The sequence below is a fragment of the Lynx canadensis genome, chromosome A1, assembly GCF_007474595.2.
Source record: "Lynx canadensis isolate LIC74 chromosome A1, mLynCan4.pri.v2, whole genome shotgun sequence".
Taxonomy (NCBI): Eukaryota; Metazoa; Chordata; class Mammalia; order Carnivora; family Felidae; genus Lynx; species Lynx canadensis.
The window spans coordinates 200,966,494-200,979,607 of NC_044303.2; positions in this window are offsets into that span (position 1 = coordinate 200,966,494).

The window sequence follows — 13,114 nt, forward strand, 5'->3', positions numbered from 1 at the left end:
TTGAGAAGGCTAGAAGAGCTTTGTGCCTCTATGCCTTCTTAACGAATGTTATTGATGAGAACACAATCTTTTTGTTCCAATGTTTCATTTCCATAAAAAATGCACAAAGAATTTCTGTTAGATTAACTTGGTACAGTTAAAATACTTAAGAAATTAAAGAACTACCTAGTTTAAGAAATTGTAGGTCAAAAGCCAATCACCAAAGAATCTGCAGTTTGGACATAAGTTAAGCAGAATTAAGTGCTGCAAGAAAGACAGAAACTTTCTTTTCTAAAACTCCTCTCTCAAGTTTTCTGGCTAAGCCATACTGTGTCCTAGCTAAGGTAAATGCTACCTTTCCTCTTTTCTTTTTAGCAGACAAGACAAGCGTTTCCATTGTGGTAGATTTGACTAGCCATTTGGTGACAGTATTTGGGAATTTCTAGGTATGCTGTTGGTATGTTTACTTTCATCTTGTGAATTATGATTAAACAGTGGGACAATAACTACCTTTCATTTTACTTCACTACTAATACATTTTATTAGACAGTGGGTCTCCTAGAAAAGTTGAGCTCTTCCTCTTCTTTCCATGTATATTTCCCTCCAGGTCTTTTAATAAAAGCTTAAAAAGATGGTTGCCTAATCACAATATGATGGGCAAAACAGTGTATTTATGCCACTGGTGTTTTGTTTGTTTTTTGCAAATAATACATTTTTGCATGAGCAGAATGTATTTTCACTTTACTCAAGACCTAGGAGGCCCTCCTGAGATTTCCCATTTCTGCTTAGAACAATATAAATTATTACTTTATATCATATACATGTAATACCTAAATATACCATTAAAAGATGACAGCCATTTCTTTCTTCCCTTGACAAACTTTTTAAAGTATGAGTTCCATGGTTTGCTAAAGTTCTTACCAAGTAAAGTTGGAAGATTTTGCTACTTAGTTTGTTTAACGTTTTCATGTGACAACTGAAAAAGGTTATTTCTAGAGAAAAAAAAATGGCTGCAGCTAAATAAGAGGCATTTACCTGTGAAGACTAGGGACATGGAGTTATGTGTTTTTCTGCAATATTTGATGACATCATTAGTACCTGGAGTACAAAAAGGAATAATATTCTTTGCAGACTTTAAGGTCGTTGAGAAACAGCATGATATATTGATATATGAGAAAAAATACTTTTCCTACTGCTAATTAGGGTTAAAACACATGTTTGCAGATCAAAAACTCTGCTGAAACAGCTGGACAGTTTCTTTTTTTTTAAGTTTATTTATTCATTTTTGAGAGAGAGAGAGGGAATAGGGGAGGGGCAGAGAGAAAGGGGGAGAGAGGGAGAATCCCATAAACCAAATATTTATTTCAGCTGCAAAGATGGAAACAAATGGTTATCATTTTGAAATGTTTCCTATTGAAATATTCTTTTTAAAAAAACTATAAGGACACAAGTATTGGGTTTTCTTTCTGAAAAGACATTATACTTGAAAAGTATTTGTCATTTTAGGCCCCATATTATTGTATAATCTTTGTATGAAGATATTGCTGTGGATGTGCCATAGAAGGATGTGTGCTTTGTCAGTTGTCCTCATCATGATAAACAGTACAAATTGGAGAAATGGCTTCTCAAATTGTAAATTTAGCCTGTGACTTCTGAGTTTTGATTTTAAGTTGGTTGGTCAATATTATAATCAAATGAGTGGCCTTGTTTTTATTGGCTGATTGACCTAAACCATTGTAGATAATAGCAAGTTTTGTGTGTGTGTGTGTGTGTGTGTGTGTGTGTGTGTTTAATATTTCAAATGTAAAACTAGGTCACAAGCAGCAAAGTGAATTGTCTAAAGGAACATGGACTAAGACTTAAAATTCCTGTCCCTGATCTATTCATTATAATAGAATCCCAATTCCCTTTCAATTTCTTGTTTCAGATTGTCTTGAATTATCATTTTCCTTTCATCATTTACATTGAAAGATTTGCAGTTTACCACTCTTCGTTAAATCTAGTCTAAAGTCCTAAGTTTCTATGCTGTTTATGAATTGAACAAATCAATCCAGGTAATCTCTTATTAACAACGTATATTCTCATACTTAACATTTCTGGATCTGATGTGTTTTAGACTTATAGTAGAAATCATTCAGGATGTAAAGTATTTCTCAGTCTGATTTTTAAAATTCAGAAGTACCTACTCATTCAATTTTGTCTCTAAAATATGGCTTTTTTTCCCACTAGTATAAGACTCACACTATCCAGTCATCTGACATGGGTCAATGAGAAATCAGTATATTAGAACATTTGGCTATTACTGACCTGAAGAATTTTTAAAATAGCATTTAAGAGGTCATTGTCTTCATATCCTATTACTGATTCCAAATGTCCATTTCTCTTTATAAATGTCCCTAGGTTTCATTATAGAGAAAGACTTCTGATGATAATTTGTTTCCTTTACTTATATGATTAAAAATCAATTCTGATGCACTGTTTTATGAACATGTAAGTATACATATAAGTTATAGTATATAATTTGCAGCACACATGGAAAGGAAGCATTGTCTCCATTAGTTAGTATTGCTACCTGAGCAAAATGCTAACATGTAAATTTTCTATCAACAGAGAGTTAAAAATTCTCAACTCCTAACCAGACTGAAAGAAGACCTAAATATATCTAGGCATTTCTCCATTTTTATAATAACATGAAATGATAAACTATTAATTATTAATCAAAGGGTTCATTTCAACTCTGGTTCTGCTCTTCTTTGTTAAATTTATTCCCAGAACAATACACTAATTCAAGGTATGATAACACAATAGACGTTAAATTTGTCAGGAGAACTGTGCAAAAATGTCATGCCTGGGCTGTATCCCAGAACAATGGAATCAGAATCCCTGGGGATGGGGTCCAAGCATGAGTGTTTTTTCATAGATCCCCAGTCTGAAAACCACTGCATTAGGCACTCTGAGATTTTCCTTGCTTAGATTCAATCATGTTTTCTTATTTAATTAGGTATGTTTCTTCTGTGACCCAGAATACACTGCTTGCATGAACTCAGCTTACTTTCAAACTTGAACTCACCAAGACCTAGTCAACTGAGCATATACATATTTGATTTTGGCATGAACTTATTTTGCCTACACATTGCAGAGGTCTTAAAATTATGAAATATATCCAGTTCTCACACAAAGAAACACAAAGACAAAGACTTAAGTAACAATTGAGGGCTCATAAAATATATACTGATTGGTTCTTCCAATTATAATTTTATTTTATAGAAATTTTTCTTGATTTTTTAGGGTGACCAACCAGCCTAGTTTGCTCAGGACTGAAGGGTTTCTTAGGACATGGCTTTCAGTTCTAAAACTAGGAAAGTCTTGAACAAATTGTGCCAGGTGATCACTCTACTTCCATTTCCTTAATTTAAATTTACTGATCTCACCTCTTTGTGTAAAGGAATACCTAATTGACAGGCTCCCTATTAATCATGTAAGCTTCAGATATTCTAAAAAGTGGCAAAAGAAAGTAGTCTTCTAGCTGAAAAAAGAGTATTTTAAGATTTAACATTTAGGAAAAGTAGAATAAGTAGGTTGAATTGGATGATGTTTGAACTATCTCCCAGGTGAAATATCTTACTAGATAAAAAGGGGGAAATACTATTTTATGCATACAGGAAACTTGACAACACTATTTAGAATTTAAAAATAATCGGACCTATCTGCCTTGATAAATTTAATTAATTAATTTCAATCAATTCAATAAATCTTGGGCGATAGTGGGGATACAGAGGCCATCCATACACAAAGAATTGCTTGCCTTCAGGAGTTCACATTCTAGTTGATAAAGACCATCCATATCAGTGAGGGAATTGGAGGGATCTGTGGACTGTGCTCTTTGCTGGTGTAGATTATTAAAGTTTACTGCCAGGTTGCTCTTTATGTCCCTTTCCCTCTTGCTTTCAAACAAATACAAATTTTTATTTGTTTCTGTACTTGATTTTTGAAAGTGTCTGGACGAGCTGCTTTGGCAACCATCTGCAAGAATTTTGCTGACAGGGACTTTGCTGTTCCTGTAACAAGGAAACATTGCCAGGTGACCTGTCGTTATCCTTTGTTGATATTTGTTATTGTGTTATATGATCTTTTCCAATGTTTGACAGAAGCTGGTGCAAAAAGAAAAATTTTTGGAGGCCTATCTTGGCAAAATAGTGAGGGAGGAAATGGAAAAGAGGTACAGAGTTTCGTGTTTGGGATTGTAAACTGTTCAAAGTTTTTAGATGAGAGGAGTTTCAAATACTCCTCTCCTCACAGGTATGAGAAATTTGTTATACTATTGAACCTCCCTATACGAGTTTTTCACTTACAAAATTGAAATGGTCATTCTACCCTTTCATGGCATCTTTGGGTAGATTAAATGCAGTGATATATGGAAAGGATTTAGCGCAATTTCTGGCACATAGTTAATACTAAAAGTGTGTGTTGTACTTGTAATTCTTCTGTGCCTTTGTTTAGTGCTTCCTAAGGATTACTAAATCTTTTGTGTGCTTAATAGATACAAAATAATTAGAAATTATCTGGAATTTTCTATATACCCACAGTATCTGTAAAAATGGAAGGCAAAAAGTTATATTAGTACAATAGTTTAAAATAGAACTGTATGAAAAGGACATTGAGTGCACTGTACAAATCAGAAAACACTTAAGTCTGGAAAACTTTGAGGCCACGAGTAGTATTTATCTGTTTCTAATCAGGAAACCCTTCCCCTACTTTTAGAAATTGTATCAACAGAATAATTAACAAAAATTTTTTTCCAGACTCCTTTTTTCACATAACATATATTTAAATGCTGGGAACTTAAATTTTATTTTTTAATACCACTATACTTAAATTTGGTGGTAGCAGCAGCATGTGTGTAAGTTCAATAGAAGGCAACGTGGTGCTTTTTGTAAAGACAGTAAAAACAGGTATGCTGTAGCAAAGGAAAGACAGACTGGTCACTGAGAGAATATGTGAACTGGCTCCTGTCCAAGAAGCAGTAGTACTGAAAGGGTTAATGGCAGCTAGTGAGCAGTGCTAGTGTTCTAAGTTGAGATTCTGCGGCTGCTTGCTGGAGCCTTAAGCTCCATAATTATATTTCTCTTCTGCCTTATCCATAGCACTTTGTACTATTATAGCCCCATTCCTTGGATTAGCAGATCGGAATTTGAATTAGCAATGCTTCACTTGTCTTGTTTTTAAGATGCCCTACATAAAAACCAATACAAACATTACCTTTTAGTTTTCTAGCTATCAAATTTTAGCAGGGTGTTATTTTTGGTAGCAAAGGGCCTCTGACATTGCTGTGGAATTGCCTCCTTTTGTTGCATCAACCTCAGGTCACTGGAAAAGAATAGAGGCTTTGGGGTTGACAAAGACGAAGAGGTGATTTGTGGGCCAGTGCGTCAAAAACTGGAACAGGTGTATGTGAGAGAAGCATACTTCAGCCTCATGTTGTGCACAGACACTTCTTTCCTTCAAGGAGCCCAGAATGTTCATCAAGCATGAAAAGCTTTCAATCTGTTTTTGACATAGAAAAAAATAGCTTGTCCTAAAACAAGTGTTTCTCCTAAATGCCTAGGTTCTCCATCTAGAGTGAAGTGGATGGATAATTGGATTTAAATGAACAGGGTTGGAAAGGATGAAAAATAATGTCATTGTGCTATTTAAAACTCCCAAGCAGATAGTTTTTGTTTTTTTGGATTTTTTTCTTCACTTTTAAGGAATGGAAATGTGTTTGTTTTGCTCTTTACAATATATCCTGGTCAGAATTTTATCTAGTGAGATCTGAACAAAATTGGAGTTTTGGAAAATCCTTAGCTTACTGGAACTCGAGACCGCATACCAGTTTCTATTATTAAATGAATATTTGCAGCCTCAAATAAAGCAAAAGAGCAGGTGGATTATCTCAGAATAGAGACAATTTCTTTTACTTTTATGAACTAATATTGCTAAGTGCTCCATCATAGGAACTGGATCTCTATTAAAGTGTTCTGATTATCTCTAGGGTCAGTTTCATTTGTGTACAGTACAACAAGCTGAATAATTATAATCATTCATCAATAGAGAATTTTCTAATTCAGTGTGTCCTGTTAGGCTTTTACACAGCTGTGTGATTTCTGTTATTTTTTTTTAATTTTCAAAGTCTCTTATATCATGAATTTATAATTTTATTCTCAATTTGACTGATTTGTCACTGTATCCCTTCAACAGAACCAAATGTTTGTGGCCTCTCCCCATCTTTCAGGAGGACAAATTGAAAGGCTCTTATCCTGAGCTATCTAGGTAAAAAAAAAAGTCTTAATTTGCCATTTGGCTACATTTCTTCCCTTTCACCCAAATTCAGTATGATGCTGCATTATGCTGAGTGTCTGTGTGTAGTATGAATATGTATAGTTAACAGTGTATTCTTAGGTTTTGGGATCCTGAGTTTCATGGTGGACAAAAACAATTGTATTCAATTCTCCTTCAAGGTTTGATGAAGCATCTATAAATAGTGATTTTTTTTCAGCATCTAGGAGAATGAAGAGCAAATCAGAAACAAGGGTGGGGAAGGGCTAGGGGCGAAAAACTATTATTTAGAAAGACTAAAAGACATATAGAAAACTACCACTCAATATCAACTCAACCTCCTTAAAGCTTGTTTACAACAAAGTTTATATTTCCACAAGAGATATATTGGTTAAGAGTTTCAAACAGGAACATTGTGTGATTTGTTTTCTTTAAGCAAAAACTATATCTCATCACAGTAATGAGTTTTATGCCACCAAGTTTTTTTTCTTTCTTTTTTTTTTTCTTCTCAGCTTTAAGTACAAAATCAGTCTTTAGTGTTGTGCTTGGAATTATGTGGCTTTTAAGAATGATATTATTTTTTCCAAGGGGTCATCTCATTTTGGGGATAACTGCAGACTTTACTTAGGTGTAATTTCATTCCTTCTTTTACAAAGTGGCAGTTTAAATTCAGTATGACAGTGTGAGTGATATGCTTGCTAAATTTGCACTAACATATGCAAATTTAGGGAGGAATTATTTATCGGGGAGTAATATGTTTAAATTTTTTAATAAAGAAAAGCCTAATAAGCATAAAGGGGAGCTCTGTATGAAACTGGTGACAGATGGTGATCATTTGCTAAAGGAAATCACCTCATGTGGAAATTCTAGTGCCACAGAAAATATAATGCATGTAGGACTCCCTTCTTAATTCTGGATTATTATTGTGGATAATAAGGGTAGAGATATGGCAAAGGCCTCACTGGCTTTCGGTCAAAATTTTGAATTGTGATTGAAGGGGAGGTATCCTACTCCAGTGAGTAGGATCAATGCCTTTCAGCTCTGCCTCACTGACTCAGATTGAACAATCCAGTCATTTGCCAAAGTAAGAAAAGACTTTCTTATGGAGCCAATGGGCTCCATGTTTGATCTAAGTTCGTTGTTCCCATCCATGAGGAAGATTCATCAAATTGATGCTTGTCTATTGCTCAAAAATCCCCTTTTTTTCTCTTTTCCTTAAGATTCAAGTCCATTGTTTTATATCTTTTCTGGGTTCTTGAATAGAAAGACAATTATTTAAGAAGACTAAGTCACTTCAGCAAAATCATTTTGCCTAAAGTTGATGGTTGTAAGCTTATGTTGCATAGTACCATATAATTTGTAAAGTTTTCACATATACTAGTTCATATTAGAGAGTTAAACATTTATATAGTGTGAACAAAATATATAGAATATATCCTACTCTCCAGACCATTGTGCTGACTCATTTTTATCATAAATAGAGATTTAAGTGTTTTTTTTTCTATTTTATGATGATACTTAGTCATAATTTTGTTAGGTTAAATGTTTTCATTCCTTCTTCTATTTAATTCATGACAGCAGATAGGTCTTTGGTTTTAAATTCCAAAAAATGTAGGGAGACCCACAGCCCAATCTATTACAATATATTTCTATTGCTGAGTATTTTATATATACTGTTTTATACATACTGTTTTATGCTGACTTTCTTGGAGCAGCAGGTGTCAGAGGACCATGGGGCTCTCTGGTTCTTCCAAGTTTTTCTCTGGTACCCAGAGCTTGAGCCAGGCAAAATGATGTTGATTCTTTCTTCCACTTTTCTTTTTCTTTTTTGATTTATTTGTGTATTAATGCAAATTCAAACTGTTGATTTTCTTTTTTTTTTATTTTTTTTAAACTTTTTTTTTTTTTCAACGTTTATTTATTTTTGGGACAGAGAGAGACAGAGCATGAACGGGGGAGGGGCAGAGAGAGAGGGAGACACAGAATCGGAAACAGGCTCCAGGCTCTGAGCCATCAGCCCAGAGCCCGACGCGGGGCTCGAACTCACGGACCGCGAGATCGTGACCTGGCTGAAGTCGGACGCTTAACCGACTGCGCCACCCAGGCGCCCCAAACTGTTGATTTTCTGATATGAACTTTCAGGCAAAATGATGTTGATTCTTTCTTCCACTTTTCTTTTTCTTTTTTGATTTATTTGTGTATTAATGAAAATTCAAACTGTTGATTTTCTGATATGAACTTTCAGGCAAAATGATGTTGATTCTTTCTTCCACTTTTCTTTTTCTTTTTTGATTTATTTGTGTATTAATGAAAATTCAAACTGTTGATTTTCTGATATGAACTTTCCATTATGGGTCTGAATTTACATTAAAAAGCCACAAAATGATTAAGTAATTGGAATTAAAATTAAACAAAAGGCCACAAAATGAACATTTGAAAATAGGCTTCTGATATGGGTTGTTTTCATAATTAAAGGCTTTTTTTTTCTTTTTTTTTTTTTGCATTCCAGGTTGTTTAGTTAATTTGATACATACTCAGAATACATATTTTATAAATTACCTTCTTATTATATAATCTCTAATTTTAATAAAATCAGTTATATAGTTTCATCTTGATAGCAAAACAGTTGCTTTTTAAGGGCTAGCTTCTTCATATGTGTCATAGCATATTCTAGTTCTTTGATAGAATTTATCATTTTCCAGTGGAGTTACTTTTGTATTCATCTGTATCTTAACTAAGACTATGAGCATCTTTTATTTTATTATTTTATTTTATTTTATTTTATTTTATTTTATTTTATTTTGTTTTGTTTTGTTTTGTTTTATTTTATTTTATTTTGTTTTTGAGAGAGAGAGGGTGCAAGTGAGTGAGGGGCAGAGAGAGAGAGAATCCCAGGAGAGACAGAGGGAGACAGAAATAGAAGGAGAGAGAGAGAGAGAGAGAGAGAGAGAGAGAAAGAAAGAAAGTGAGTGGGTCTTATCCAATGCGGGGCTGGTGTTCACCTGATGTGGGGCTCGAGCTCACCTAAAGCTCATGACCTGAACCTATATCAAGTGTTGGGTGCTTACCTGAGGAACCACCCAGGTGCCCCAAGACTGTGAGCATCTTGAGGGCAGTTACTCTACGTTATTTATTTGTGATTCCTTAGAACCCTTTATTAAGTACAGTTGGGATCCCAGAACAGCAAGGATTCTAAGGGATCACCAAAAAGATAACCTTATTTTGGAAAAAAAAAATATTGAGTTTTTCTTGTTGAAACCGCTCTACTGAGATTGGGTACCTTATTTAAAATTATTTGGATAATCTTTTTCTGGATGTGTTTGTGACTTGTTCTTCCTCTTCTCCAGTTAAAAGATAATGGACTTGAACACAGGTAAATAAAGTGATGGGTTATTATGAACCTGCCTAAGCATGCCCAGGTCCTGATCTTCTGATAAGTTGATTATCCCACAGGAGGTCATGCTACCTGTCATTTCGATTTCATAAATTACACAGACGGAACATTTATTACCTACCAGGGTTCTTGTCTTTATAATTTCCTGTTACAGTAAGAGGTCTTGTGATCGTGATTTTATAAACATTGAAGAAAAAAGTGAAAGGCATGCTCCTAATTCAGTCAGATTTTCGAGGTGAAGTGAAATGATCTCCAGATTTAGATTAATTTTGAGAGTACCCAATCAGATCAGTAAGTATTTGTTGAAGAATGATGTTAAAATACTTTGTAAGGTACAGCTTGAGCTATAATTCAACCTCAGGGTTATTGAGGATGCATGTTATTATTGGCAAGCAGATTGTACAGTTAGAATGCAGTCTTTCAAGGGAAATTGGGAAGATCTTCTTTGTTTAATCATTTAACATGAGGACTACACCCAATCAAATCTTACGTAACAAAAATATTTCTGTGTGAAGTGTGAATGCTGATGGGAAAAAAGAAGGCAACTAAGGTTTCAAGTCTAATATCTGCTAATCAACATCTCATATAGTCAGACTAAGAGACACAGGTTTATATAAAAGGTTAACTTTAAAATAAATGCATTTTTGATACATTTACTTTCATCCTCCTGTCTGAGTGAAATAATGCCTTTTTTATTATGAAGAAGGCAGAATATAATTTTTAAGAACATTTTATGAAAATTTGAAACAGCATGAAACACCCTTCTAGGCTGGTATTTTGTAATGAGATTACATCTATCTATTTTGATTTGTATAGAAGACTTAGAGATCTTTGCTTTATTCATATACAAACTTTTGTTCTATAAATGGCACCCTGAAATACAATGATGAATTTCTAAATTTTAGTTTCCTTGTCAAAAATGGCACTATGTTTATGATGTATGTACCAGACAAAGCAAATACTTTTATTTTTGAAAGCCTAATGTTAAAAACCCTTGTAAAAGTTCTATAAAGGCAGTGGATTTTATTACAGGAATCAAATTCATTTTAGTTTTTCTGGTTTAGCTGAACTAAGATTAACATTTTAGATAAAGGAAAATATCTGCCTCAATGCCTTCATCTTATTAAATAAGAGTTGACAATATAGAATCTATCCTACAATTAGAAAAGGCTGCCTTAATTTTAGTGGTGGTATAATATTGGATTTCAATGTCATTATTGTTCCAGCTTTAATGTACTAGTTAAGCCAAGCAAAATTGCTAGTGGAAATTAGACTTTTTTTTTTTTTTTTGGACAGTGAACATGCACTAGTTTGAAACAAAGCCCATCTCTTTCCATCCTTGCTGCAATAGGGAATCAGGCAAGCAATGAGAGGTCATTGTATTTCTTATACAATGCTATCTTAAAAACATAAAAATGTAGTAATTTATTTAAAAATATTACCCACTGGTACTCATTTACTTTGAAAATGACAGATCGTATTTTAGGAAGAAAAATTTCCAAATCCATCTGTAATACTTTGACATACGTGACCAACTGAAATCATTATTCTTGATCTGGTAGACAAACTGTGACTTTAGTCAACTTATGGTCCAGGTCATTACTTACCATTATTTTTAGTAAAGTTCAACACAATCTAAAAGACAGACAATGATGTGAATATCTTATCTAGCTAGAAGTTGTGGCACAACTGGCCTGACTGTGGATTGATGACAGAGAGCTGTGTTAGTAATACCTTACATTTCTAGAGTTTGTTGTAGCATAGAAAGCATTAAGTTTTCTGGGGACCAGAATTGGGTGCTGCAAAACAAACAAACAAACAAACAAACAAAAAACAAACACTAGTGGGGTTATGGTACTCAAACAGGGAGCTTCTTTGTGGGCTAGACTTTGAAAACCAGAGGCAGAGAAGAGAAACTAAGTGGCCTGCTAGAGAAGAAATCTACAGTTGAGAAATCTTTATAAATGAGTAGGTTCCTGAAGAATGGATAAAATACCCTATGCTTGGAAGATCCAGTGCTGAATGTTCTTAAAGCACCAATGCTGGAACCCAACAGCACTGTCTTAGTTAAGATATTTCTTGTTCTTGTATCTCCTTCTTCCCCAGTTACAACTCAATAGGTAGTGGTCTGGTGGAGGTAAAGAGAGAGAGAGAGAAGACACAAGATAGGATGCAATAGACAAAAATCTAATCATACACTCCTTCCCATGACAGGATTTGAATGGCATGACAGTAATTCCCTAACATTTAACAAAACTAGGTATTTTTAAATTAATAAAATGAGAAGCTTTTGAGTAACTGTTACTGGAGAAATTTATTATCTGAAAGAGTACTACAAAGTTTGGGACCAAGTCTAGATTTCAAACAAGAGGCAGAGAAGAACTAGCTGGAAAGAGCAGTTGGAACATGCAATGGGGGAAAAAGACTAGGTTGTTTGAGGCTGTACCCCAGGGGGTGTTTGCAGTGAAATGATTATATTTTATGTCATGGAGCATTTTACAATACACAAAACTTTGCATGAGAACAAAAAATTTATATTCTTTTTCCTCTCTAATCTTACTTACAAGGTAAATAGGACAACCCTGGAAAGATTTAGTGTTTGTCTAAATGTCCACATGCTTTAAATGATAATGGGAAGAGAGACTCGGATGTCTGACTCCTATGTAGTTTCTCTCTGCTTCAATTAGCCGCCTCTTCAGACTATCCATCTTTATTTTCACCAAGCTGTCTTTCGTGCCAGATTTACCACATTACTAGATCCAACATCTAGTATAGAGTGCACATAGTAAAAGCTCAATAAACACATGTTGAATGAATAAATAAATGGATGAATAAATAACAGACGAATGTATGATTCTATGTTCAAGATACATGGGTCTGAGCTAGTGGTCACATTAAAACCCTTTGAGGTGCGCTAACATAATTGACCCACTACGTTTTCCTCATGAAGATGGTAAACCAGACCTGATTTTGCCTCCTTTATTTATTTACTTGTTTGTTTTTTAAATTAAAGTATAACTTAAAGATAATATTGTATTAGTTTCAGGTGTACCACATAGTGATTATATAATTATAGACATACAAAATGCTCACGATGGTAAGTATATTTACTATCTGTCACTATATATAATTATTATGATGTTATATGATACCTATATTTCTTTGTGTCTTCACTTTCTTTCATAAGGTTTCTATAGTTTTCAGTGTACAGATCTTTCACCTCTTTGGTTAGGTTTATTCCTAGGTATATTATGGTTTTCGGTCAATTGTAAATGGTATCGATTCATTGATTTCTCTTTATGCTGCTTCATTATTGGTGTATAGAAATGTAACCAATTTATGTACATTAATTTTATATCCTGTGACGTTGCCAAATTTGTTTATCAGTTCTAAAAGTTTTTTTGGTCAAATCTTTTGGGTTTTGCA